Below are 26535 nucleotides of genomic sequence, written 5' to 3' on the forward strand. Positions count from 1 at the left end.
ACCAGTCACTGCTTGGGTATGTTCTATAGTATATCCTTCTCATTTAACTCCCACCATAAAGGAGTTGCCAAGTTGTCTCAATTGTATCTTAAACTTAAATTGTTAAATTTTATCTGATCTCTCTTGCCCTCCCTGTCTCTGCCCTCCAGTGCTCCTAGGGCAGTGGTTGGCAAATTTCGGCTTGTGAGCCACATGTGGCTCTTTGGCCCCTTGAGTGTGGCTCTTCCTAAGCCTTAGGAGTACCCTAATTAAGTTAATAACAGTGTACCTACCTATATAGTTTAAGTTTAAAAAATTTGGCTCTCAAAAGAAATTTCAATCGTTGTACTGTTGATATTTGGCTCTGTTGACTAATGAGTTTGCCGACCACTGTCCTAGGGTGTTTTTGAGAACAAAACTCAATATGTCAGGACATATAAACATCCCTCTATGACTTCTCATTGCCCTCAGAACTCCTTCATAAGGAGTTAAAAGCCACACTCCTTAAGAAGTCTTACAGACCTTGCAAGAGGAAGTCCCTGCCTCCATCTCCAGTCTACACCCAGTGCCTTACTCTCCCCCAATGTACTCAAGACTCACGCTTCATTTACAGCCTCACAGAACTTTCCGTTCCTCTAATCTGTTGTTTTCATGACAACGAGCCTTTAGGGTGTGTCTAATGCCTACAGCACTCTTCCCCCCCACCCCCCTCTGTTGCTTCACTTTTGTCTGGCTAATTTCTTTGTCTTCTTTTTATCTTAAGTGTCATATCCTTCAAGAAACTCTCTTTAACCCTAAAGTCCCCCTGCTGTTTGTTTCCTTGTACCTCCCCCATATTTTACTTAATACATTGACTTGTCTTTTCTAATACACTCCAAGTCCCATGAGGTCATAGACATGTCTGCCTTGTTCCCTACTCTCTCCTAGTGTGTAGCAAAGAGTAGATTTAGATTCTCAAATGTGTTTTGACTGCATGAACATCTTCCAAATAACTCCTATATTGTACTTACAGTAGTGCTTATCCGACAGCCATACCTGTATCTCTTTAAGTTTTCAGCAAACTCCCTTTGTTGAAATAAATTAGCTTTGCCTAATTATATTAAACTAGAAGCCGGTGCATGAAATTATTTTTTTGGGGGGGGGGTCCCTCAGCCCCCTCTCACAGTCCAGGAGCCCTCATGGGATGTCCTGCTGATGGCTTAGAGGTGACTGGCCAGGGGAAGGCACCACCCCCATAACCCCGCTGCTGCTGCCACTGTCGGCCGCAGCCACCAAGGTGTTTTCATCAACATCGACTCTAGTCCCTTCACCATGAAAAAATCACAACTTTCCTTAGGCATTTTCAAGATGTCTCTTTGATAAGATATGACATTTCTTTCTTTCTTTTTTTTTTATCCTCACCTGAGGATATGTTTCCATTGATTTTTAGAGAGCATGGAAGAGAGAGGGAAAGACAGAGAGAAACATCAATGTGAGAGGAACACTTCAGTTGGTTGCCTCCTGCATGAGCCCTGACCTGGGCCCCAGCCAGGGAAGAGCTTGCAACCTAGGTACATGCCCTTGATCAGAATCAAACCCGGACCCTGAGGTCGGCAGGTTGAGGCTCTACCCACTGAGCAAAACTGGCTAGGGCAGGATATGACATTTCTTAGCCCCTCTAGCAGCAGACCTTCGTTTTTTCCTCTAGGAGTTAGGTGTTAAAGCCCTAGATCACCTTCTTGGATTCTTACTAGGCAAGTTACCAAGAACACTGCAAGTAGCGTACCGGGAGCTTAGCCAATGAGCGGTCAGAAAAGGTGTTTTTTCTGCAGCTAACGCGCAGAGGTGGGACTGCTGGCGCGCCGAGGCTGGCCCCCTGTCTGTGTCCACTCTGCGGCTCGGGCAGGTCCCCTGTCTGTGTCCACTCCAGGCCTATCTGTGTCCACTCCGCGGCTTGGGCAGGCTCCCCTGTCTGTGTCTGCGGTGGCTCAGGCAGACCCCCCTGTCTCCGCTCCGTGGCTTGCTTCACCACGCACACAGTCCCCTCCCACCCACCTGCGCGTGCAGCCTCCTCCTGAGCTGGTCATGGCTGTTATGGTGTCCCAGCTAATTTGCATATTACCTCTTTTTATAGATGATAGATAGATAGATAGATATGTACAGACATGTAATAAGCTGTATACTCCTTACGCTTATTTCTCTTTTGTAACTATTAAAACACTTGAAAAATCACAAATAAATGCAAACGATATTTTTAAAAGCATTACATTTAAATGAAAAATATTGCTATTGTTCTCAGTGGGGAGCACTCGCCTTCTGTACCTGTTTCTGGGGGGGGGCGGGGGGAGAGTGCCTTCTTGTGATGTCACAAGAAACAGAATTTCCTGAGACTCACACAGGAGAATGAGATATTGTAGAAAGCTTTATTTTTGTGGAATTAAACCCCTGAGTTTCCAGGGTCCCGTATCCTTTCATTCCGCCCAGGAAGAAGTCCAGCTGTACCTTTAGTAGGACTAGGATTAAAGCCTTTGTCCGGAGTTTCTGTTGGGGACACAGTCCAGTCCAGCATCAGGCTAGCTTACTTTGTGTCTCCAGCTGTAGTCCATCAGTCCTTTGCATGTAGTGTCTGCAGGGCCACAAGTCTATGGAGGGAACACTGGCAGTAGTAAGAGAACCACAAGAGCCAAGAGAGCAAACTCCTTTGTTTTAGGGATTGTATTCCGAAATTTCTGTGGGTTTGCAGTGGCTCTGTTCCCTCTGGCCATTGATCTCTGTTCCCAGGTTTGACTGACAGGCACCTCCCTACATCACCCTAACTTTACTATGCCTACATCCATCTCCCCTTTGTCCAGTCCCTTCCCCCAGTGGTCTGCAGGGAATGGACTGGTGATTCCCTGGGGAGTGTAAGGTTGCAGCTTCTTGGTGAAGCTGCCCAAATAACATGCCTATAATGTTTGGCTTTCCTTTTGCTTCTTTCCTATTATTAAGAGCTAGCTAATTACAGCAGCATCACTACAATGAATGAATGTTCTTTTGCTGAAACTAAATCACCTATGTTGATTTTTTAAAACACATAAAGTTGTTGCCTTGGATCCTAATATATACTTAATGCATATGAGTCTTTTGATTTCGGTAATAGTAATTCAAGGAATACTTGTTTACAATAAACATGTTCTTGAGAAGCACATTAGGGACTTGAAGACCTTGCTTGCTATCTCAGGACCACCAGACCACAAATCTGCCAGTCATTGAATTACAGATGTAATGCTTTCTAAATTTCTTGCTAATGCTGTAAATATCTTTCTTGTACATTCAAAGATAAGGTTAGCATTCTAGAGTTACTTAAGTCAATATCAAACATATATATAATTCAACTATTGCTATAATCAGAAATAAATATGTTCGTTAACTTTAGTTCTTACAGATATGGAAAAATTTTTACGTTTCAGCAAGCAGCTAAGTGTCTGACTGCTGAAGGAAATCAGTTGATAATAGAAATGACTCGTTCACATTATTTTTGGAAAACATAACTTTTTCTTGTCATTGCCTCCTCTTTGTAATTTTTGAGTCACTAAAATAAAACCTCTTTCTGTACGACCTCCATGCCATTATGAAGATATTATTATGAATGTCTTACTGTCACTTGACCTTTGCTTGGTGTGACTATATTGATTATGTATCAGGTTTGCCAATGTCCTTTCTTTATTAGCCTGTAGCAAAAAATATCATACAGTACTCCACTGCCTATCATTTCATGGTGTCATGATAGCAAGGTCTTACTTGATAAATGTTTATAATTGACCTTTCTCATTGGCACGTGTGCTTGCCAGCACATCGGAAGTGCTGTTGCTGATGAGGACTGCTTGGTGCCCCTGCAGTCATACATGCAAATGTCAGTGCTGTATTGGTAAGGGGTCATTCAGATGATTCGGTGTGTATTTGTATCACTGTCTTTTAGAGTAACACTGAAATGAAAACATGAAATGGAGAGATTATTTTGGAGAAGTCTCCGACTCTTGAATGAATGTATCTGTGGTTCTCTAGGGATGCTCAGACCCCCGTTTGAGAACACTTGCTCATCATGCTCACAGTCGAACACAGACCATGCACAAACATACAGCCAGATCATTGTGTTTCTGGCTCAGCGGGCCAGTCCCTTGGTTTTCTACCTCTCTCTAGCCTCCTAGCCTATCCTTGCATCTTACAAAGCTCCTTCTCGGTGAGAGGGATGGGGAAGCCTTGTTTTCTGGGCTCACTGAGGCCTTGCAGTTTCTTTGTTAAGGAGTCTCTGGCTGTTTGTGGTCACCCTGTAGCTCTGGAGCATGAAAACCTGTTGAGGGAGTATGGTTAGAGCATAGCAAGAGTGGCTAGGGGAGAAGGGAGGATTTTAAGTATATTAGATCCTTATACTTAATTTAAAAGGAAGATTTGTGCTAATCGTGCCGAGTTAGAGCCCAAAGTTGAGCCAAACGTAACAACATGGCTTACTTTTTGCATATATAATTTTAATAGCTTTATTGAGATATTATTCACATACTATACAATTGATTCATTTAAAGTGTATGATTCAGTGGTGTTTAGTACATACACAGAGTTTGCAGCCATTACCACAACCAATTTTAGAATATTTTATCACCCAGAAAGAAACTCCATCCCCCATTCTTCCCAATCCCCCTGTCCCTGGGAAATCACTAATCTATCTGTTGCTGTAGATTTGCTTATTCTAGACATTTAATATAAATAGAATCATATATCTGTTGTCCTTTGTGCCTGGCTTCTTTCACTGAGCATAGTGTTTTCAAGGTCAGCATGTTGAAGCATGTGTCAGTATTTCGGTTCTTTTTATTACCAAATAATATTCTATTGTATAGATGAACCAAAACATTTTAATTATACTGTTCAGCAGTGTTAAATTCACATTATTGTGAAACAGTTCTTAAGAACATTTTTATCTTGCAAAACTGAAACTAGATATACCAAATTTTATTTATCTGTTCTCATTGGTTGGTGGACATTTGGGTTCTTTTCCACTTTTTTGGCAGTTGTGTGTAATGTTCCTGTGGACATTTGTGTATTAGTTTTTGTGTGGACATATGTTTTTATTTTTCTTGGTATATACCTCTGAGTAGAATTGGTAGGTCATATGGTAAATCTATATTTAACATTTTAAAGAACTGCCAAACTTTTCCAAAGTAGCTTCATGACTTTACATCCTATTCATCAGTGGATGAAAGTTTCAATTTCTCTCGATTCTGGCCAACCCTTGTTATTATCTTTTTTAGTATAGCCATCTTAGTAGTGGTGAAGTGGTATCTCATTGTGTTTTTTGATTTACATTTATCTAATGATTATGTAGAGCATCTTTTCATGTGAAGATATTTAATTTAGAATTTTTTTTCTTTCCTGAAAATGAAGTTTTATTAAACTCTCAGGGTTACAGTTTAAGAAGAAATTACACCCTGTGGGAATCTTGAAAGATACAAATTGTGACTAGGATTACTAAGATTTCAAGGACTGAATGATTGAGAGAATATAGCTGTCTTCTATAATAAGGACTGATATTAGCAGGTCAAAATTTAAGTAGAAGCAGTTGAACAGTCTCTGATTTTCAGGAACCTACTAAATGGAGTCCTTGTCTCTGATAAGCAAAGGAAGGAAGAGAAGGTGGAAGATGAGCCCAAATGTACGAGATTTCTTTTCAGTGTGCTAAGCTACCACACAACCAAGCCAAAAAATGGCCTTTGGTGTCTCGGACAAAGTATTTATTATTTTGAAGAAAATGTAACATTGAATGCAGCAGCCAAATCAAGAGTTTAAAAATTACTTTTAAAAGGGTTTGCAAAATAAAGCATCCCTAAATTAAGTTCTTAAAAGCTACCAGGCCTCCTCAGATTATGCAGATGTATTTTAAAATATCTGCCTAATTTCTCTAGTAGCTACCACCATACACACATGAAAGGTATTAAGCCATAGTGCCAACAAGGTTCATTTATGTAAATAGCCTCACCTAAATCCCTGCCAAATAAGGCAAATTAACTCTTAGAGTATTAAAGAGCTAATTGTTGAGCTCTAACTATACGCTAGGGACTGTGCTAAGAAGTGTATATTGTGTCCTTTATTGACACAGCATTTCAATGAGGTCTGTCTTATTCTTACTCCGATATTATAGAAAAGGAAATTTAGGCTCAGCATGATTAAGTACCTTGCCTAGTATCATACCAGCTCTAAAGGGGCCGGCTAGGAGGATTCCAGGCTCTGGGCAATGCTCTAAACCAGTGGTCGGCAAACTCATTAGTCAACAGAGCCAAATATCAACAGTACAACAATTGAAATTTCTTTTGAGAGCCAAATTTTTTAAACTTAAACTCTATAGGTAGGTACATTGTTATTAACTTAATTAGGGTACTCCTAAGGCTTAGGAAGAGCCACACTCAAGGGGCCAAAGAGCTGCATGTGGCTTGCGAGCCGCAGTTTGCCGACCGCTGCTCTAAACCACTGTACTCGGTTTAGAGCAAGCATGGCAAACTCAAAGGCTAACACGGGCCAAATAAACAAGGTTTAAGTTTATGTGGGCTGAAAAAAAACAAAAGCTTCGATTTTCATAGAAGCATAGGTTTATTTTCATAGAGACACGCTGAATACAAAGGGCTGAAAGAAATGAGTAATCGTTAACATAAAATAATAGAACATTTTAATAAAAATTAATATTTTTCTTGAACATTAACTTACCAGACACTGAATAACTGCACAAATTAATAAGCGTAACGCAAATAAACCTATTTTTCTTGTTCTCCGAAAGCGAAATATTTCCTGTTGCGCACACCAAACAAGTCAGTACAAGACTAATGACGTGGCAATCGGCTGCTAAAATATTTGCTACTAGTATTAGTGGAGAGAAATGGCGCACCTGCGAGTAAGGTGCATAAGGGAAATGAATGCAACACGATTCTAGTAATCAGTCATTAGTGAACGTTGTAGTTCATTATTAATAATTATGTATAACAGGATATTGTAAAAATTAAGTGACACAATTTTTATTAAGACGTTTCTTACATACCGTTATATTGGCTGGGCCGCAAAAATAGTCGTTGTGGGCCGCATGTGGTCTGCGGGCTGAGAGTAGAGCATTACTCTGAGTCTTTGCAGCGGGAATTGGGAAATGTATACATGTTGACTCAGTATTACTTCGACGGAGGTTTTGTCATTGCCCCCTTGGCCTGCTCACTGCAGGTGCCGTCGAGTGTGGCAGGGACCTCACAGGGTGTGTGTGGCCATGGCTGCACCTGAAGTGGTTATTGCAACTTTGTGCACACCTGGGAAAGTTGGATTTTAACTTGGGGAGGTGGGGGATCATGATTAGATTGTCTTTTTCTAAATAAATGTAACTGATAGAATTGTGGAGGATAGGCCAAGTAGGTACAGATGGGTGGCAGGGAGTTCAGTTGGGTTAAAGCCTAGATTTAGGCAGAGGGGAGGAGAGGACCAATGTAAAAGATTTTGGGGGTGGAACCATTGGGACTTGGTAACCTTTTGGATGTGAGAGATGAGAGAGAAAAATTGAAGATAGCTTTAAAAATTCTAGTGCAGGAGACCTGGAAATGGTGCCATTTTGATGCAGACTTGTGGGCGTGGGATTGGAAACAGATGGGGAGAGGGAGATAGAAGCCAGTGGCAGACTTAGGCTCAAGGCTCTGCTCTGATGGTCTGAGAACTTTAGTTGTTCTCTTGATCTTGGATGCTTTAGTCCAGCGGTCACCATCCGGTGGTCCGTGAGGTCCGAAAGGTTGGCCACCGCTGCTTTAGTCAGTTAAATTAGTTTTTTCTAGAAAATTGATGAACACTGAAGTTTCCACCACTGCTTTAGTCAGTTAAATTAGAAGATAGACGCTACGTTGTGTTTGCCTGCCCTTTAGTTTTTTCTAGAAAATTGATGAACACTGAAGTTTCTCCTGGCCTCAGATAGTTGTGTAAGGCAGGAAAAGTTTTTGGTTCAACTATTAGTATTTTTAGTAAAGTTTTCCCATTATTTTGTAAAATTGTAAGTTGTTTACAGATAAAAGGGGAGCGAAGAAAAGTTCACTTGCCACTGCTAAAGAGTACAGACCCCAAGCATTTAGTATAATGGATCTCTCTGGTCTTTTCTTGCAGCTGTCTTATGTTTACAGAACCAGATTATCTATGTATACCTAGGGTTAAGTGTCACAGTCTCCTGGGCAGTATAATGTAACAAAGTTTTTTTGTGTGTTTTTTTGGTTTTGTTTTTTTTGTACTTTGTTAAAGAAAGTGAGTAGATGATTACCTGAGGTTGAATTGGTATTTGGAGCCTCATTAATGATTAATAAAAAACACAGAAATGCTTTTCTCAGTGCATAACGGTCTTTTAGGGTTCAGATATTCAAGAGATATCCTCTTACCACTCCTAAAAACTATATTTACTCTTAGACTTAAAATATATTTGAACAGAATTCAAAGCTGAGATTGTTTGCATTTACATTGATTTACATCAGGCATAATTACTTTTAGGTTTCTGATAGCAATAGAGTTCCATTTTTTTCATGAACACTTTTTTTTTCCTGTTGCTTACATGAATACTAACAAGATAACCTTAACCATCATCTCTACAGTTATAATGATTTATGTCAGTGAATTTTTATAAAACTTCCTGATGATCTGCAGTTTGAAAGTGTTGGCAACTCATAGTATCTGGTACAGAGGGTAGATGGATATATTTTAATACTTTCAGTGGCTCTTGTCTGTAGTAAAATTCCACTGACTATATTATGAGGCACCTGTTTGTATTTTTGTTTTATCATCTTTATATATGTTTGTTTGCCTTCAAATGCTGTCTCATATTTCTCCAGTTTGGGCACCTGTGGCTTTTACCTTCATTAGACATTAGGGCCATTATATTTCTGTTGACTTAGTAAAGCTCAGTTCCTTGAATGATCTCTTCCTCAGTAGCTGGCAATCTTCTGCAGTTTCAAATTTATATTTTATAAATTGGAATATGGCTTAGGTCTATACATCATCACTTTACTGAGAATATATCAGGTCTCCAACTTAAATGCAAGTTCTTTGGCGACAAGTACTATGGTTTCCATGTAAATTACCTACCGACAATAGCTAGCGTGCTGCTAACCTACATGGTGCTTCCCAGGTGAGTGCTCATCGAACTGAGTTGCCCTGGGTGCATGATGGACCGTCTTGTTATGTAGACAGTGCTCTGCTAGATGCTTTCAGAGATGTTGCATATCCATTCTCGATCATACTACTCCTTGCCAAGACATGAGGTCTGCCTGGTGGGCTCAGGGGTAGAGGCAGTTAGTTAGCTATTGATGCTTTCTTTGCTCTTTATGTGGGTCCTCTTACTGTAGTGACCAGGACTTTATTTTATTCTTTTTTTTTCCTTTTTTTTTTTTTCCTTTAGTGACCAGGACTTTATTCTGTTGTTTGGAAGAGAAGAGGCAAGACATGAGCCAACCCAGTCATAGTCTATACCAGACACATTAGCAGTCTGTTCTGCTTTCCCCAGCTTTGGTTTCTTCATTCCACATCTCTGAGAGAATTTTCATAATGATAGCCATCTTATGAGAAATATATCCAGTTATATCGAAGGGCTATCTCTGTAATGTCCTTTGGAGACACCAAATAATATTTGTAGTTAGCTCTTTAACTTCCTCTGGGAGCTGCCTGCTTCCTTAATGCAACTGCATATCCCTGAAGTGAATGCTGGTCTGTTTTTGTTATCTTTCCCAACTTTGCCTCTCTCCCCTCTTAGACCAGTATGCATAACCACAGGCCGCGTACCTACCTCCTGCTATGCCAGGTATATAAGTGCTTAGCTTGCGTGACTGAATATTTTTAAGAGGTGTCACTCTTAATTAACAATATTTTGCTTTCCACACGTTTGGGGAGAGGATTAGTGTACAGTTGAAATTGCGATTGAATTTTGGGAATTGCGGGTGGAAATAGTTTGTGACCTGAGATAAATAAATGGATTTTTAAGCCATTTTACAACCAGGCTTCTAGATTTACTTATTTTGCCCAGACTGTGAACAGTTATCTTGTTCTCACCAAAGGCAATTTTGTTGAAATATTCTTAGAATCAGGGTGGACAGGGTTCTGTAATCGTACAGGGGAGAGATCGTAGAGATCCAGGGAATATCAAGATACTAATTCAACCTGTTCTCTTTGCAAAATATTTGACTCCCTTCCCTTTAACTCAACAACACCTCAAAGGTGTCAACATGAAGTTGCAAAATAGAAAAGAGGTCGAAACCAGTTTCTGTGTTGCAGTCTTCTGGAAAGAGGATGCTAGGAGAAAAAAATATTTCTAAATGTATAATTGCATATATACCTTCTTAGGTTCCTGTTATATTTTTAAAGACTTAATACCTTGAACATTTTTTATAGCTTATTTTAGCTATACTGAACTACCCCTCACAAAATGTTCCAGTGCAAGACTAGGTGATTATTGAACATAAATGTAAACACTTCATGTTTATGTTCAGAATGGACTGACAGAATTGTTACGTTCCTAATATGCTGGGTATAGTAGGGGAGGGGTGTCACTATCTTATAAAACAGGACCCTTCTGTAAAGCTGAAACTAACTGTTGAAGAAATAAAATGTGAACTACATCTTTATCATTATGTAGGATTGGAAACTATCTTGATTTAAACTACTGAATGAAATTTATGGCATGGTCTTACAATCCTAGATTTCATAATTCTGTCAGATTTGTTTAAAAAGCTCAAATGTTTACCCTTATGTTCCTCAAACAAATTAATAAGGACAGAGTATCAGCTATATTATAGCAAACTGAGAATGCTTTCAATGCTGAATGACCTAATCGGTTATTAATCTTTCTATGGGGAATGCTTTTTCCTCATCAGCTGTCTAAAATATTTGGAAAATTATATCTTGTGGGAGTTGCCATTCATCAGGAAATGCTTGTTCATAGATGTAAGTCAGACCACATGTAGCAGTAAATGTTATTTATCGCTATGGAAACCAAAATTCACAAATGGGTTAAGACTGAAGTATTAAGCATTTGCTTCTCATGAGGATAAGTCATATCCAGATTTGGTTCAGTTCACTCAAATATTTATGGAGCACTTAACAATCAAAAGGTCTGTGGGCACTTTGTTTAATGACTAATTTTCCTCTACACAAAACCAAAAAGATCACTAAAGGGAAAAAGTAGGAAGGAAAGGTCCCAGTTTACATGGATTATCAAGCTTGTAAATATAGAACTCTGAGTTGGGAGACAGGAGAATAGGGTTTTAGTTCTGGCTCTCCCAAAAACTAACTGTGGCTTTGGGAAAACCTCTTCATTTCTTTGGGTGTCTCAATGTTCTCATCTGTAATAAGATGGGAGTAGGATTATATATGACCCCTGGGTGATGAATCTGGTTTTTTTCACTTCTCCTAGAAGTATGAAACTATTTTTTGTTTATTGAGAGAGGTATTATACTTGTATGTGTCTCATTAAGAGTAATAAGGATTATTGTTATGCTGCAACAACTTTATCACCTAACAAAAATAATCTGTGCCCAGTAAGGATTGGGCCACATGTCTAGATGTTGCCATCTGTTTGTAATCCTCCCCACTCAGGATGTATTGACATAGAATGCCAATATCATCTAGGAGTGATGAAGTATGCAATAATATGAATTGCCGGTGTTTAGTTTGACTTGTAGCCAAAAGTTGGCATTTAAAGAGTGTCACTGCTGTTCCTAGGTAAACGTAAGGATAATGCCTTAAGCCAACGATTTTCAGCTGGTGGGTCCAAGTATGTTTGCAACGTGCAATACCTGACTATTTAGATGGGGGCACTGACCTCTTTTCCCTGAGATGTCAAATAAAAAAATGACAACAGCCAATACAACAATAGCCATCGGGTATGAATGAATCAAAATTATACCAGATAAGCAAAAAATATATTTTTGGGTATACCTTAGAACAGCGGTTTTCAACCTGTGGGTTGCGACCCCTTTGGCGGTGGAACGACCCTTTCACAGGGGTCGCCTAAGACCATCCTGCATATCAGATATTTACATTACGATTCATAACTGTAGCAACATTACAGTTATGAAGTAGCAACGAAAATAATTTTAGGGTTGGGTCACAACATGAGGAACTGTATTTAAAGGGCCAGAAGGTTGAGAACCACTGCCTTAGAATTTTAGTAATTAGTTTATGAAAATCGCTGCCTTTTGCAGTAGTTTAAAGATGTTAAGAGGTTGGTCGAAGAGGAGGTTAGCTGAATTGGTTAGTGAGAATATTTATTCACATATCCATTTCATTCTTCGTTCTCCTAAGACTTGGCTGTGACTGTCATTTCAGTAGTTTCTATAATAGGAATATCTCACAAGTGGAATTTGAATAATTTGGCCCTAAAGATTCAGCAGAACTGTGAGGGGGGAGGGTGCATGTATTTTCAGCTTTGTTTGCTGATCTGTGTATGTGTGGACAAGGCAACTTCTTTTGACTGATTTCTCATTATTAAATGGGGAAATACACATTGCATTCTTATCCTTCAAGAGCATTATAAGGCTAACAGGATACCTAAATAAAACTATCAACAATGTTAAGTAGCCAAGTAGAATCTTTGGACTTGACTTAAAATATAAATGTCCCTTTTTTCTTCTTTTTTTACCTTAGAGAGAGGAAAGGGGCAGGGGAGAGAGAAACATCAATGTGAGAGAGAAACAGTAATCAGTTGCCTCCCATACGTGCCTTGACTGGGATTAAACCTGGAACCTGGGTATGTGCCCTGACTGAAATTGAACCTGCCACTTCCTGGTGTATGGGATATCACTCCAACCAACTGAGCCACACCAGCCAGGGCACAAATGTCCTTTTGATGGTCAGATATTGCTGTTTGATTTTTCTTTAATATGGGATTTTACTAGATTATAAGTTTTAAAATACGATTGTGATTAAAAGTGAGAAGCTCCAAAATAGCTGACTACCTTTACAAAATACCATAATATAATGTGGCTTTGTTACATGTTCTTCATCCACTCATTAGGTCATGTCATAAGTAATTTTCGATCATTTGCTATATGCCAACCACAGCTTCAGGAGCTAGAGATACAGTAGTGAACCTAACAAAGTCCTTCTCCTCAAGGAGGCCATATAGTGGATGGGGCTGGTAAGCATACATTTGATGGATATCGATTAGCTATCCTGGAGTAAGTGCAGGATAGGCAGACAGAGCAACAGAAGGGGTATTTGTGGTCAGGGAAGGCCGTTCTCACTAGGTGACACTTGAGCAGAGACCTGAAGGAAGAGTAGGAACAAGCCAGATGGAATACCAAGGGAAAAATCATTCTTGGCAGAGGCAACCTAAGTGCAAATGCCTTATGGCAGTTTTGTGGTTGAGGAAGAACATGCTGACCATATGGAGTGAGCCATGGGCAGAGCAGAGACCAGAGGAGGGAGCAGGGAGGTGGGTCTTCTGGACCACAGAACACACTCTCCATTTAGGGTCTTTTTTGTTGTTTGTTTGTTTAGAGTAGTGATAAAAATTTTATTTTTCATAAAAATTTTATTTCTCAATAACATGACAAATTCTCTTTCTAGGAAGATAACACCACAAATCACAAAACACACCAACCACATAAACACATCAATCCATGATGAAAGTCGTTACTGAAGGGTCATCATGAAACCCATGGAAGCAAAGTAACTTACATAATATGAGAGCCAAAAGGTCAGTTTCCTTTAAAGAATAAAAAAATTGGTACCCGGAGCTCTTTTTCTGCTGGACCCCTTTGAGAACTCTCACCTACTCAGTTGACACTTGCACTTTCCTGGGGCTGTTGGGTTCAGTGATAGCTTCTTTCCGTGGCTTGGGGGTTACCGCTTCTAGAGCGGGATTTACTACCAAACTCTCCATCTCTGCTTACACCTCGTGCTTAAAAGGCTAGCAGTCTTTTCATTCTGTGGTCCACGGACCACCAGGAGTAAAATCACTCAAGAGATGAAATAGAAGAATTTTGTGACATGGGTTTCTCTTCACAGAGAGCTCAGGGAGATTCTGTGATCCTACTACACAGTTTTTTTCTTTGCTGCATAAGGAAGGGAAGTTACAGGATAGTCGGAGATCAGAAGTTAAGGGGAAATTTGGGTGAAAACTCCAATCATCTAGAATAAGGGTCCATAAACTGGCCTGTGGGACAGCTGCCTGTTTTTGTGTTGTTGTTTTTTAGAACAATGCCACATTCATTTGTTTATGGGTTGTCTGTGGCTGTGTTGCACTACAATGGTAGAGTTGAGTAATTGCTACAAAGATTATGTAGCCTGCAAAGCCTAAAATTTTACTATTTGGCCATGTTCAGGAAAAGTCTGTCAGACAGCTGAGCTATCCAATAGAACTTTCTGTAAAGATGGAAATATTTCTATCCACTCTCTCTACTATGCTAGTCATGGACACTGGAAGTTGGGGTATTGAACACTTACAAGTGCATAATGTGACCGAGTAACTGAAATTTTCATTTTATCTCGTTTTAGTTCGTTTAAAAAATAATTTAAATTTAAATAGTCACATTTGGCTAGCAGCCACAGTATCAGGTTGTACTGGACTAGAGCAATTTTCAGATTAGGGTTGGCTGTGGGTGTCAGTTAAGTACTGATGGGTTTGCTTCAGGCCACAGCAAAGAGGGCGACTAGGGAAGGGAACATCTACAAAGAATGCATTTTTAGAATAATTTTTCTGTGACTTTCTTAAAGAGTTACTTGTGTTAGGATCCAGCTCTATCATTTAATTAGCTTTTTGACCTTGATCACTTAGCTTCTCTCTGCCTCCGTTTCCTTATTGGTAAAACAGAGAGGGTAATAGTACCTACTTTATACCATTGTTATGTAGTTTATGTATAACTGCTTAACAGTACCTTGCAAATAGTAAAAACTTTGTGTTTGCTGCTCTTACTATGATTGTTTCATAAGTTTTTTGTGCCCTAGTGTAAGAAAATAACTCTTAAAAGTTACCCCCTGCTTAAAAAATATTTTATTTTTCCAAAAATTTTTAAAGGAAAGTGGATTCTAAATTCCAGGATAATTTGTGCATTAATCTGGCTAATATAGTCTATTCCTAATTTGGAGACCAGCTATACTTCATATCTTTCCATGCAGGTTCATTACAGTTAACCGAGTTGGGTCCAGCATGTGACATTTGCAACATGGTATTGCCTGGGTCTTACTGACGGTCCCTGTGAACATTGATAGATGGCTAGATTATTTTGCAAAAACTCTTGACAAATAACCTAGGTCTATTTAATTAGAAACAGAACATTTCTTAGTGTTTGCTCCTAAGCTGAAGAAGTCTTGGTAATATTTGAAAGGAAGGAAGGATGGTTCTATTTTATCTTGAGACACGGCTGAATCTCCTCACATGAGTAAGCTTGGTGTCTTTTATAGAAGTGTGAGCAGGGCTGGCAGGAACATATTGGGAGGTGGGAGTTGCAATTGTTTGTGTAAATGATAACAGAAATAGACATCCAGAAGTGAAAAAATAATTCCGAATGGTGATCACTATAGCTTTTTTAAATTGAGTGGTTGTTAACTTTCTTATCTTCAGTATTATGTACTAATAATCCAATGCTATATACTTGCCATGGCTAACAGTATCACTTTTAAAGGAGTTAATGAATGTGGTCTCCTGAAAATCTACTTTTAGGTTTTCTGAGACAGTAATGATGTAATAATGCTCAACAGTCCTTAGATCTGTTCTCCAAGGCTGGAAAAACAGAATGTTCAGCAGATACTATGGGCTGAACAGTTACTCTCCAAGGCTGCCTTTTTGATCTGTAAGACCGTGTTGCAACACTCCTTGATAAGCAAATAATATAAGAAGAAAGCCTTGCCCAGATGGCAGGGGCTGCTTCATTATGCAAGTAGTGATTCCATCCTTTAGGTCATAGTGTTCTGTTTGTTTTCTGTTTTCAAATTCTAGATTATGTTTGAATCTCTCTGTGATGCATTGAACCTGCTGCAAGTTTTCATGGGCTCATTTTACATAGAGCAGAGAGAATGGGAAAATGGTCAACTATTAATATCTCTAGCTTGAAACCATGTACAGCCTGAAACTGAGAAGAGAGGATACGGAAGTATCGAAGTCTTTGATGTGATGTGGCCGGTGAGGGGTTAGGTTGTCCAATAAGCGCACCTGTTTGACTGCAGGCTCTGTTTGTATGTGCGCTTCTCTGTACCTCCTTGCTCCACATCTGCCCACTGCATTTGGCTGCTGGACTTCATGTACTGCTGTTCTTCCACATTTATCTACAGCCCATTGACATCCATTTGCATCATTTCAGCTAAAAGAAAGTAAACAGTAAAACCTTTTCTCCTCCTATAAATTTCGTTTTCCCCTTCGCCTTTGGTTTTAACTGTAGAGAGAGGATGCAGCTTGCAATTTAGAAGACTGTGGTTCCCATTATAAATTTCCTTGGAGTAGAAACTTTATAGTATAAATTGCAGAGTAAGAATTAATGAGTAGAAGTTATAAAATGACTGACTTAAGCTCAATATAGGAAAACATTTGTTAAGCACTACAGCTGGCCCACAGTCAGCGGACCCCTGCACATGCTTGATCAGACGATTCTGCTAGGGATGTGGAAATGGTTAAGAAGCTGGACGAGGTGGTATTGTACACTTGCAAGATATTACAACAAAAAATAATATTTTCTTAGCAAGTCTGTGATGTTACCTTATGAATAGTGTTGTGTATACGGAATTATTGATTTTTTCCCCCTAAATCATAGGTGAATCAGACTAGTTTATCCAGTGTAGTACTTTGGTACTTTCATTTACTCTAGTGATGTGTGTCGCATAATCTTCTTCCCAGCAAATTTATTTTAAAATAGTGATTTACTAATTAGAATATACATGAGTGAATTCAGTAGTTATTTATTGGGATCTGCTATATCCATCACACTATGCTAGCCTCATGCAGGATGAAAATATAAATATAATACTTCCTTTACATTCTAATTGGAGGTATAGACATGTGTACTTTAGTCAGGACATACACAACACTATGAAAAATATAAAAATCAAATTACAAAACGTGAGAAAGCCATGTAATTCTTCCTGGAGCAATTCAGGGAGCTGATGTGGACTCACTTTAAAAGACAAGATTGGAAGGACGGGTATAATAATGAACATTTATTTGTATCTGCTGTGTGGGAGACATTTTTCTCTGTGGTGTGCATGTCTCTGTGAGGCCTGGCACTGTTATCCTCATTCTGCAGACAAGGAGTTGGTTTAGGCCAGTGATGGCGAACCTTTTGAGCTCGGCGTGTCAGCATTTTGAAAAACCCTCACTTAACTCTGGTGCCGTGTCATATATAGAAATTTTTTGATATTTATATATATTTAAATGTCATTTAACAAAGAAAAATCGACCAAAAAAATGAGTTTGCGTGTCACCTCTGACACGTGTGTCATAGGTTCGCCATCACTGGTTTAGACGTAAGGAGAGCACGTGCTCACAATGTGTGACGGAGGGAATGTTGCGTAGTCAGTGTATGGATTTGTTGATAAGAGATGGGAATGATATGGAAGAGAGTCACGTTATCTACTCTAAATGAAAAACTTGATTTTCCAGAGTCACTTCCAGAACCATCAGAAGCAAAGTATTTCATGCAAATTATATTGGCATTGGAGTGATGAAATCTTGATTCCAGTTCTAGACTGTAATACAGAGGAATCTCACTAGGTTGAACATTAGTTATAAACCAAAAAGTATACTGGATTAGTAGTTGAGAGACCTGGGTTTTATTTTTTATTTTTTTCCTACCATTTGTTGAGTGTCTCTTCACCCATAACCTGAGGGGCAGTAATACTGCCCCATGAGTATACGACAGTTCAGGCTTGGTGCCATATGTATATGTAAAATTTAAAATATCCTTTGAATCTAAATCAGAAAAATGGAATTTACAGCAGCAGCTCTTGCCTAGCCCACCTGATACCATAAATATTCCCTTTCTATCCCCCTTCAACCTCTATTTCCTCTTAAGTGGACTATTGCAATAGTTTCTGAACTGAATTCCACACTTGCTATTCTAAATGTAGAATGTCTGACTAATTTTTTTTTTGTAAGAATAACATATATCATGTTACTGCTCTGTTTAAAGCTCTTCAATAGCATTCCTTCTCCCACGAAAGGAAAAGTAGGTTCTTACCTGCTGCTGGCTCCAACTGTTCCAGTATAAATCTCTCCTTCTCACCTGCCCATCTTGGGCCTCCTCTCGTTTCTAACTTCATTTCCATCTCTAATCCTTCTGGCCCAAATGGATTTCTCCTTCCTTTATTGCTCTTTATATCTCTGGTGACATTTTTCATCCACTCATCTATTCAGCCAATATTTATTGAGCAGCTGTATGTGTCACATACCCTACCAGATGGTGAGAACACATAAGTCAATAAGATGGAGGCACTTGCCCAGGTGACTCACCTAGTGATATTTACAGATACACAGATCTTACCACTGCTGCTCGACCACAAGCTTCCTGAGAACTGGAACTATGTATTTATACATTTCTGTGTAACTCTAGATGCCTTCCTTTAGTAACATCTAAATATTTGTATAATAAATGGTTGAATTTATGTTAGTTTAACATTATTCGAACTTTTTATATAAAATTCTAGGTATACTGTAAAATTTTATTTTATTTTATTTTTTATTTTTTTTAATATATTTTATTGATTTTTTACAGAGAGGAAGGGAGAGGGATAGAGAGCCAGAAACATCAATGAGATGCCCGCAACCAAGGTACATGCCCTTGACCGGAATCGAACCTGGGACCTTTCAGTCCGCAGGCTGACGCTCTATCCACTGAGCCAAACCGGTTTCGGCAATACTGTAAAATTTTAAATGAGACAATGACCTTTCACTCAGTTTCTCAGTCTTTGCATTTGCAAAATGAGTATATTATTTCTTTATAATTAAAAACATGATTTAAACGAAATAGATATTCTTTGGACTCCTCACATTTAAAAAAAGTGATATTGATAGGTATTTACATATAATTTAGCCTGTTGAAAGAGGTAACATTTTAAGGTGTTACCTTTTGTATATATTTTTAAGTTGTAAATTAAAGGTATCTAAACTACTTGACAGTGAAAATAGAACGATCAAGTAGAGAAGATTGAAGATTGACGGAAACTAAAGAGGAAGTTAGGAATGACTGGAGACTTGGGATAGGATGTGGAATCAAATTTTCAGACCTAGTCATTCACAAGATAGATGTAGAGTTGAGCCTTTTTGTGTTCATGTATATGTGTGTCAAAATTGTCTATATTTTCTTAATTTTAAAATTTAGTTATACATTTAAATTATAAAAGCAACATGATACATTTTGGAAAATAGAGAAAAGAAAATACCTTAACACAATATCTAATAACATCTAGATCTCTTTGTGTTTCTTAACATGTAGGGTTGTGGTACACAGACCATTTGAGATGCTGCATTTTTCATATTAATCTATGACCATCACTGTTACAGGACCGTGTAACATTCCATTCAGTGGGCACACCATTGTTATCCTGTGGTTGCAAAATCATGTTGTCTGGCCCTGACCAGTGTGACTCGGTTGAATGTCGTACGGTACACCCAGATGGTTCAATTTCTGGTCAGGGCACATGCCCAGGTTTCAGGTTCTCTCTCATTCTCTCTCTCTCTCAAATAAAAATATTTTTTTTAGAAATCACTCTGTTTCAGTGTTTTGCTATCATGCGAAATACTATCACCTATATTGCTGATTTTCATGTGCCTATGTTTTTTGCAAGGTTTTAACATATTTTCTTAGGTAAGATTTCCAAAATGCTATTTTTTTCTTTCTAATGTTAAACATACACATGCACACCCCCTCCACCCCCTCCGATCCCCCAATAACAACAGCAGAACCATTTGCTAGAATAGTTTTTTCAAAATACAGTACTTGTTTTACTTATTTCCTTCCTGGACAATTGATGAAGAAATGATGGCATCATTTTAACTAAACAGTAGTTTGAATATAATACACTGACCACAGCTTTGAGTGATTTGAAAGAAAGAAATTTTCTGTCTCTGTCTGCAAGTGACTTAAGCATCTGAATGATTATGGAATGATTTTGAGAACATTGTTAACAAGCATCTGATTGAATAGAGTTTTGTGCTCAGCACTTTCTGTGATGTGCTGGTAAGTGGCAGGTTCATGTATGTGTAATCCACCGCATCAGATGTCTAAGACCTGGACTGATTTTACTGTGTTGAAATGATGAATCTAACCTGCTTCCTACCAGTCTCTCCAGCCACCCATTTGAGAGCTGGGGACATGTCTCCCTACAGAACGGACGCCGCTAAACAGTGCAGATTATCTATTTTTGATTATTAGCCTCTGGCTAATCCAGGGAGCATTCTGTGATCTCGGACTACCCACAGGTCAGCGAGAATAAAAGTCTACACACATTATCATATTGAAAACTAAAGAATGAGAAAGCCAGTGAGCAGAGGGATGGATAACCACTAAATTTAGAGGATGTAATGTGGTAATAAGGGCTACAGAGACAAATAAAGCACAGGAAGGGGACTGAGGAGTGTCAGGATGTGTGTGTGAGAGCAGGATGGTCGGGGAAGCCCCGTGGAAGTGATGGCAGGAGCTCTATAGATATATTTCAGGGAAGATTACAGCGTGCAGTTTGTTGACCAGTACAACCCAGCGGTGAGGGGAAGGCAGTGATATAGGAGAGAAAGAGACAGTTGGAGGAGTGATGGTGGGGATGTTAGACAAATTGGGGTCTAGTGTACAAATGTAGGAGTTGCTTTGGTGTAGGGGTGGATAGTTCATTCACAGAAGCAGAAGGAAAGAGACTGTGGATATCAATGCAGAAAGGTTGGTAACAGCAGACGTGCAAGTGTGTGGACATTCTCCCTCGATTGCTTCTGTTTACCCAGCGAAATACAAAGCAAAAGGTTTTTCAGTTGTGGGTGAGGAGGAGATTTCTAAAGAGAAGAGAATATATGAAATAGTATTGAGGAAGGGGAAGAGTGACGGACGAGGGAAACAATGGGCTTGCCAGGCTCACTAAGACCCACCTGAGATCAGTGGTCATGAATATAAATGGAACTTGTTTGTCCACATGATTATGTGTTTTTCTTCAGCCACGTTCAGCAGCCCGGGTTCAGGTGCAGAATAGTCAGAGATTGAGATTTACATCCACCACAGCTTGCCAAATGAGTAGGACAAAGAAAAAGAGGCAAGATGTGCTGAAGAAGAAGTAAGAAAGGAAGTGTTTGTAATAACAGACACGTGGAAAGAGAGGACGTGCGTGGTCTGAGTGACGAGGGAAAAGTGTAGGATCGGTGGAATTTTGTCTTCGTAGGATTTAAGAGGTTATTCGGAGTGAATACCCAAAGGAGTGATTTGAAAAATTAGGAGTTTCAGAAATATTTTAAAGATAAGTAAAACGTTCCGTTCATTAGATGCGGGGGAAAGTGTGAAGTCAGGGATGAGGCTCAGGGTTTACTTTGGGTTGACTACATAAATGTGGTTACCAAGCTCAGGTAGTCATAAGGCCAGGCAGGTCAGAGTATCGAAAAATTAAGAGTGGATGGGCACTGTGGCCTGCTCTCCGCACGTGGTCCTGAAAGGGGCAGCGCAGCTGTAGCTGTTACTGCCAAAGGGTCTGTAGATCCCAGGCTGCTAGGCCTTCCAGCTTAAAAAGAGACAGGATATTAATGCGAAATCTCCCAGTTTATAAATGCTGACTCCTTTTTTTTTTTTTTTTTTTTAAATTAAGCACAGTGGCAAATTGTTTTTAGACCGCAGACCACCACGTTTCTCTCGAGAACATTTCTGTCAGGGAAATAAGATTTATGTACATGAAATTGCATCTGCATCTCCCCTTATTCAAGGAAGAACTTGAAGCCGCACGAGGCGGAGGCATCTGAAGCAGTGAATTGTGTCCTCCGGGACACAGATACCAGCGCAGTTCTGAGAAGGGGCACGGCGAGAGGTTGCAGAGTGCTGACCAGTGTGGGCTGATTGTGCGCTATCTCTCAGAACCATGGGCCTTGCTCTCAGGCTTGAATCCTTTGTGGTTTCCATCCCATTAACCTTGAGCAGTTGCGCTGAACTTTATTTTTAGCTTCTGCTTTTCACTTCCAAGTTGATAACTGAATGAAGTTGTCATTGGCCTGTTCAGCCTTGGCTCCGAGCAGCAAGGCCATGCCGAGGGTCCCCCTGTCCGTGAACTACGGGATGGAGTTGGCCCTGCTAACTCTAAGCCTTTGTTTGAGCTGTTCGCGAGCCTCCGTCTGGAAGCAGTTTACCCACATCCCTGCCCAGGTGATGAAGTAATGTCTTGGGAGGTTCAGTGCTAAGGCTCTGCCCACGAGGGCAGCTGCCAGGGAGTGTGAAGTGAAGCTAAAGTCTCCTTTCCATCAGTTAGAACCTGGACTTCCGTTTCTTGTTATAATCCTGCCCACAAAGCTTCCTTTGGCTGTGTGCTGGGAGATGAGACCAGAAGCCTGACAGTTGAGACAAGTTCCTTAAGGACAGGGTCTGTGGCCATTTACTAAATGTTTGTGAAGTCCCCGTTATGGGCCAAGCCCTGTGCTGAGTCCCAGGGACATAAAGATAAAGGAGGGAGACATCTCTGCTGTCATGGTGGTTTGCTTCTTAACTTCCATTCTTCCATTTATTCATTCCTCTGATTTATTGAGTGACAACTATGCGCCATGTTCTGGACTGGGTTGTTGGGAATATAAAAAAATTTAAGGATAAGCAGATAAATTACAATACATTCACATTTATTCTGTAATGGGGATCGCTTGAGCGTTCTGTGGGCCCACAGATATAGTAAGTGACTAGGAAGATACTGAAGAAAAGGGCTCATTCCCTGTCCTCAGGGAGTGCACGGTCCTCTCGGAAGAAGCGAAGGCACAGCGCCTCCAGCTCCAGCTGCTACTGAAAATGTTCACTGTTTGATCCTTTGTACTTGCAACTCTAAGTGTCCTTGTGTTTCCAGCAGAGTACTTGGTGTCCACGTGTTTAATAAATGTTGGTTGAATTCATAAATGTCAGTGTGTGGTGCAAGACAGAAAGGGCTGTATTGCTATGATAGCAGTTCTTTCAGGAAGAGTGACATCCGAGCCAGCCTGGGAATATAGGCCACAGTTCCACGGGAGCAGAGGGGAGGCTGTCCAAGGTGTTCTCAGCACCAGCACTGGCAAGATCCTCACATTGAGCCCAGGAAACAACATGGGGTTCTGTTTGGTGATAAGCTCAGGGCAGGTGAGGAGATGTGGAGAGATGAGAAAGGATGGAGGCAGAGAGGGGAGGGGCTTCCACTGCCAGTCCAGTAACTTTCGGCTTTATTTAGCAGGCAGTGGAGTTTGTAAAGGGTTGGTCCAGAAGGTACTTTCAGAAACTACCTTTGATGTCAGTGTGATGGGTAGATTAGAGAGGTTGCAGGATCAAACTTAGGATTTATGTTTTTGTTTTACTGAGATATGAGTTTTATTTTATTTTTTTTAGAATAGGGGGAGACCCAAACGTGAGTGGGGGCTAAGAGGAAGGGACCTGTGGGAGCAGGAGGGTGTTTCTGAGGTACAGGATCACCCTGAGATGGGAAGAGGGTCAGATGGACAGCAGGGCTTTGGGAGGTGGGGTGGAACCCCGTCGGCACAGGTGCAGGAAGGCCTCAGCACAGCCTTCACTGGAGGTGCTCCTGCAGGAGCTGGCCTGGGTGGCGCGTTCTGGGCCTTTGGCGGCCACTGTTAAAAAGGCTAACCATGGGGTTTCAGCTGGGCAGGGGGACAAGAAAGGAAAGCCAGAAGAGGCTCACGCGGCAGCCGTTGTATACTTCACAACATCAAACAGTAGCGGTGGTGTAGCTGGAATATTGATGATTGGGCAGAAAATGCAGAACGCCGAGCGCCCGTCTCTTAGGGCCTTAATTACCTCCTTTGTCGAATAGCCCTTCAGATCCGTTCAGCAGCAGCAGTCTGTGAGTCTGTCAGCAGAGACAGAAGGCACTTGAGAAAAGCTGCTTGCTTTCTGAAAGGCCAGCCAGGCACCCCTGCCAGCTCCGGCTCAGGGAGGGCATCCCAGCCTGGCAGAGTGTGGCTACTTTGATCCCTTTCTTGCTTACTCATTCTTACTAGTACTTTGTAGGTAGCGTTTATAGGAAAACAAACCAGCTAGTTGAGAGTGTGTTTCGTGTTAACCTTTCTTTCCTTTGCCGTTGCTGGAGAAAGTAGGGCACGTTGCTGGAACAGCATCTGCCGCGCTGCAGCCTGCACCTAAAACTGCAGGCGGGCCTTTCTGCAAGAATCCCAAATGCGTGAACACAGAGGCTTCGCCTGTTCTATGTATCTTGGTATAAAGGAAAATGATCTCACCGTAAGCCTCAACACGTTCCTCTGTAGGGCTGTAGGTGGGGTAGACTTTGTGTAATGGGGTTTCTATTTCCTGGCATTAGTCCCTGAAGGAAAACACCCACGTAATAATACAAATAATACCTAACACGTGTTCATCAGAAATCATATATGTGATGTTATACTGTAAACTGATGGAAGCGAAGATAGGTAGGTGTCAGGCGTATAGGACACTGTGTTCATTTAGGTAAGGGTTTGTGGGGAAGGGCAGGCTGCTTCTGTTTCTTCAAGCCTTGACTCAGGGAAAGCAATCATGGGACTAAGAGCCGTGGAGTTAGACAAACCTACCTGGGTTCAAGTCTGAGCTTGTGGAGTTAGACAGACGTGGCCTCCAGCAAGCTATTTAATGTTTCTAAGCCCCAGCTTCCTCATTGTAAACCAGAATGGTCAGAGTTTATGTGACAGTAGAAAGATGTTAGGTTTACGAAACTTTGCAGGCACAGCTTGAGCCAGAGAAGTGCACAGTGACTGATAATTAATAACAAGGATCACCTACTTAGATCAGGTGCTGTCAGAGCTGGGCGTAGCTGAGCTTTCCTCACCTTTGCCTCCCACATGCAGACTACCACAGTTCCCACCTATGTTTCGCCTTTGAAACACTGCATTTGCCCTTTCTGCCACAGCGCCATTGATGCCATGCTTGACCTCATCACCAGCTGAATGATGGCAACAACCTCCGAGCCAATCTCTCGTGCCTCTCATTCTCCCATAGCCCCACCCTGTGTTGTCCCCACCGCATATGTCATAAATCATGGTCTGACTGTGCTTTCTAAAGCTGTTTCATGTGAGTGTGGATTTTCACTGTCTCTCTGTTGTCTGCTAAAGAAAGCCAAACTCTCTTTGGTATCCAGTGTTCTCTGACTGAACCATAACCCTTCGACTTTATTTTATGTGACGACCCAGTACGAAGTCTTTGCTACCATCACACCAGGCAGCTTAACCTTAAACATACAGCGAGCTCAGTCTGCTTGTGCCTTTGCTCATGCTGTTCCTCCTGCCTAACATGCTGCACACAGCATTGTTTATATTTTAAAATGTGCATGTGTGTCTGCATGAATCATTAGTCCTGAAGGAACATCAGGGCCCAGAAACGCATCTTTCTTCTAAAAAAATGATGAAGAATTTTATATCTTGACACATATATCCCTCGGCTTCCCGTTTTATTTTTGTCTTGATAATTGACTTGCTGACTATGTTGGGATACATTACCTTCATAATGGCATCGTTGCGTTCTAGTAAGGATAGTACTGGAGTGTTAAAGAGCGTGGAGGAAGGTGCTTTGGAGGTAGAGGACTTGGAAAAGGCAAGAAAGCAATGTTTCCTATACATGCACCCTAAAAAACATTTTTCTAGACCCCCAGGGAATCCTTATTTTGCTATTTGCTGGTTTTTACTCTTTCTTCTTAACCCTTTACTTAGAAGGAATACGTGAAGGCCACTTGTGAAGGCATCGTGTGTGGGGGCCTCTGTCTGTCTCTGCCAGGAACCTCAACATCTCAAACTGGCTTCAACCCTCAGGCTGTGGAGGCAGATCAGGAAAAAAGGCATTTAAGTTCATTCTCCAGGTTCCTTTTCGTCAGCGTTCTGTAGGCATAGCCATAGAGACAAAGGCTATTTTGCTTGATCTTCACAATTTAAAATCGCCCTGGTGTGTTGAGATGCTTTCCCTCACTGACTTGGGTTTTTCCCTCTCTGCCTGTGTCTCCATAAGGAGAAGTTGAGAGGATACTGAGGAGAGCATCTGCTCCATGTCATACCTCATCCACGATGAATTCGTTAATCTTTAAAATTCTCTCTTCCATTTTCTATGAGTTACAGTTGCCTCATCTGGTGCCTCATCTGTGGCAGGTAGTAGGAACTTAAATATCCTAAGATTTCCCTTTTTTGCCAATTTATTTAATCTCTGAAGAGTGGGAGAGACTGCCTTAAACCGGGAAGTGCTCTTCTCAAGAGGTCCAGACAGGGTAGTCATTTGTAACTGCCTATGAGGTGGCAGTCACATTTAGGATGTTTTTTATTTTTGTTTTTGTTTTGGTCCAAGTTTCTTCTTAAAGGTTTAAGTAGTGGAAAAGGGATTGGATAGCTCTTGTAATCTAGGGCACTCAGTAAAATCTCTCCTCATCCAATCAGATAAGTACTCCTTACAT

The 26535-nt window shown here is 40.6% G+C and overlaps 1 protein-coding gene across 5 annotated transcripts in view; it reads left to right on the top strand.

Annotated features, from left to right (window-relative positions):
• LRRC8D (leucine rich repeat containing 8 family, member D) overlaps window positions 1–26535 on the top strand; it is a 125614-nt gene that overhangs the window by 42403 nt on the left and 56676 nt on the right. The window contains exons 3-4 of one of the 5 annotated variants that reach the window (XR_001361541.1): window positions 13549–13678; window positions 19404–19608. The exons of the other annotated variants lie outside the window; for them this stretch is intronic. The gene's annotated coding sequence lies outside the window, so the exon portion shown is untranslated. Of the gene's footprint in view, window positions 1–13548; window positions 13679–19403; window positions 19609–26535 lie in introns of those variants that run through there. 5 annotated transcript variants of the gene reach the window in all.

The sequence above is a fragment of the Myotis brandtii genome, unplaced genomic scaffold, assembly GCF_000412655.1.
Source record: "Myotis brandtii unplaced genomic scaffold, ASM41265v1 scaffold177, whole genome shotgun sequence".
In the NCBI taxonomy this organism is placed as follows: Eukaryota; Metazoa; Chordata; class Mammalia; order Chiroptera; family Vespertilionidae; genus Myotis; species Myotis brandtii.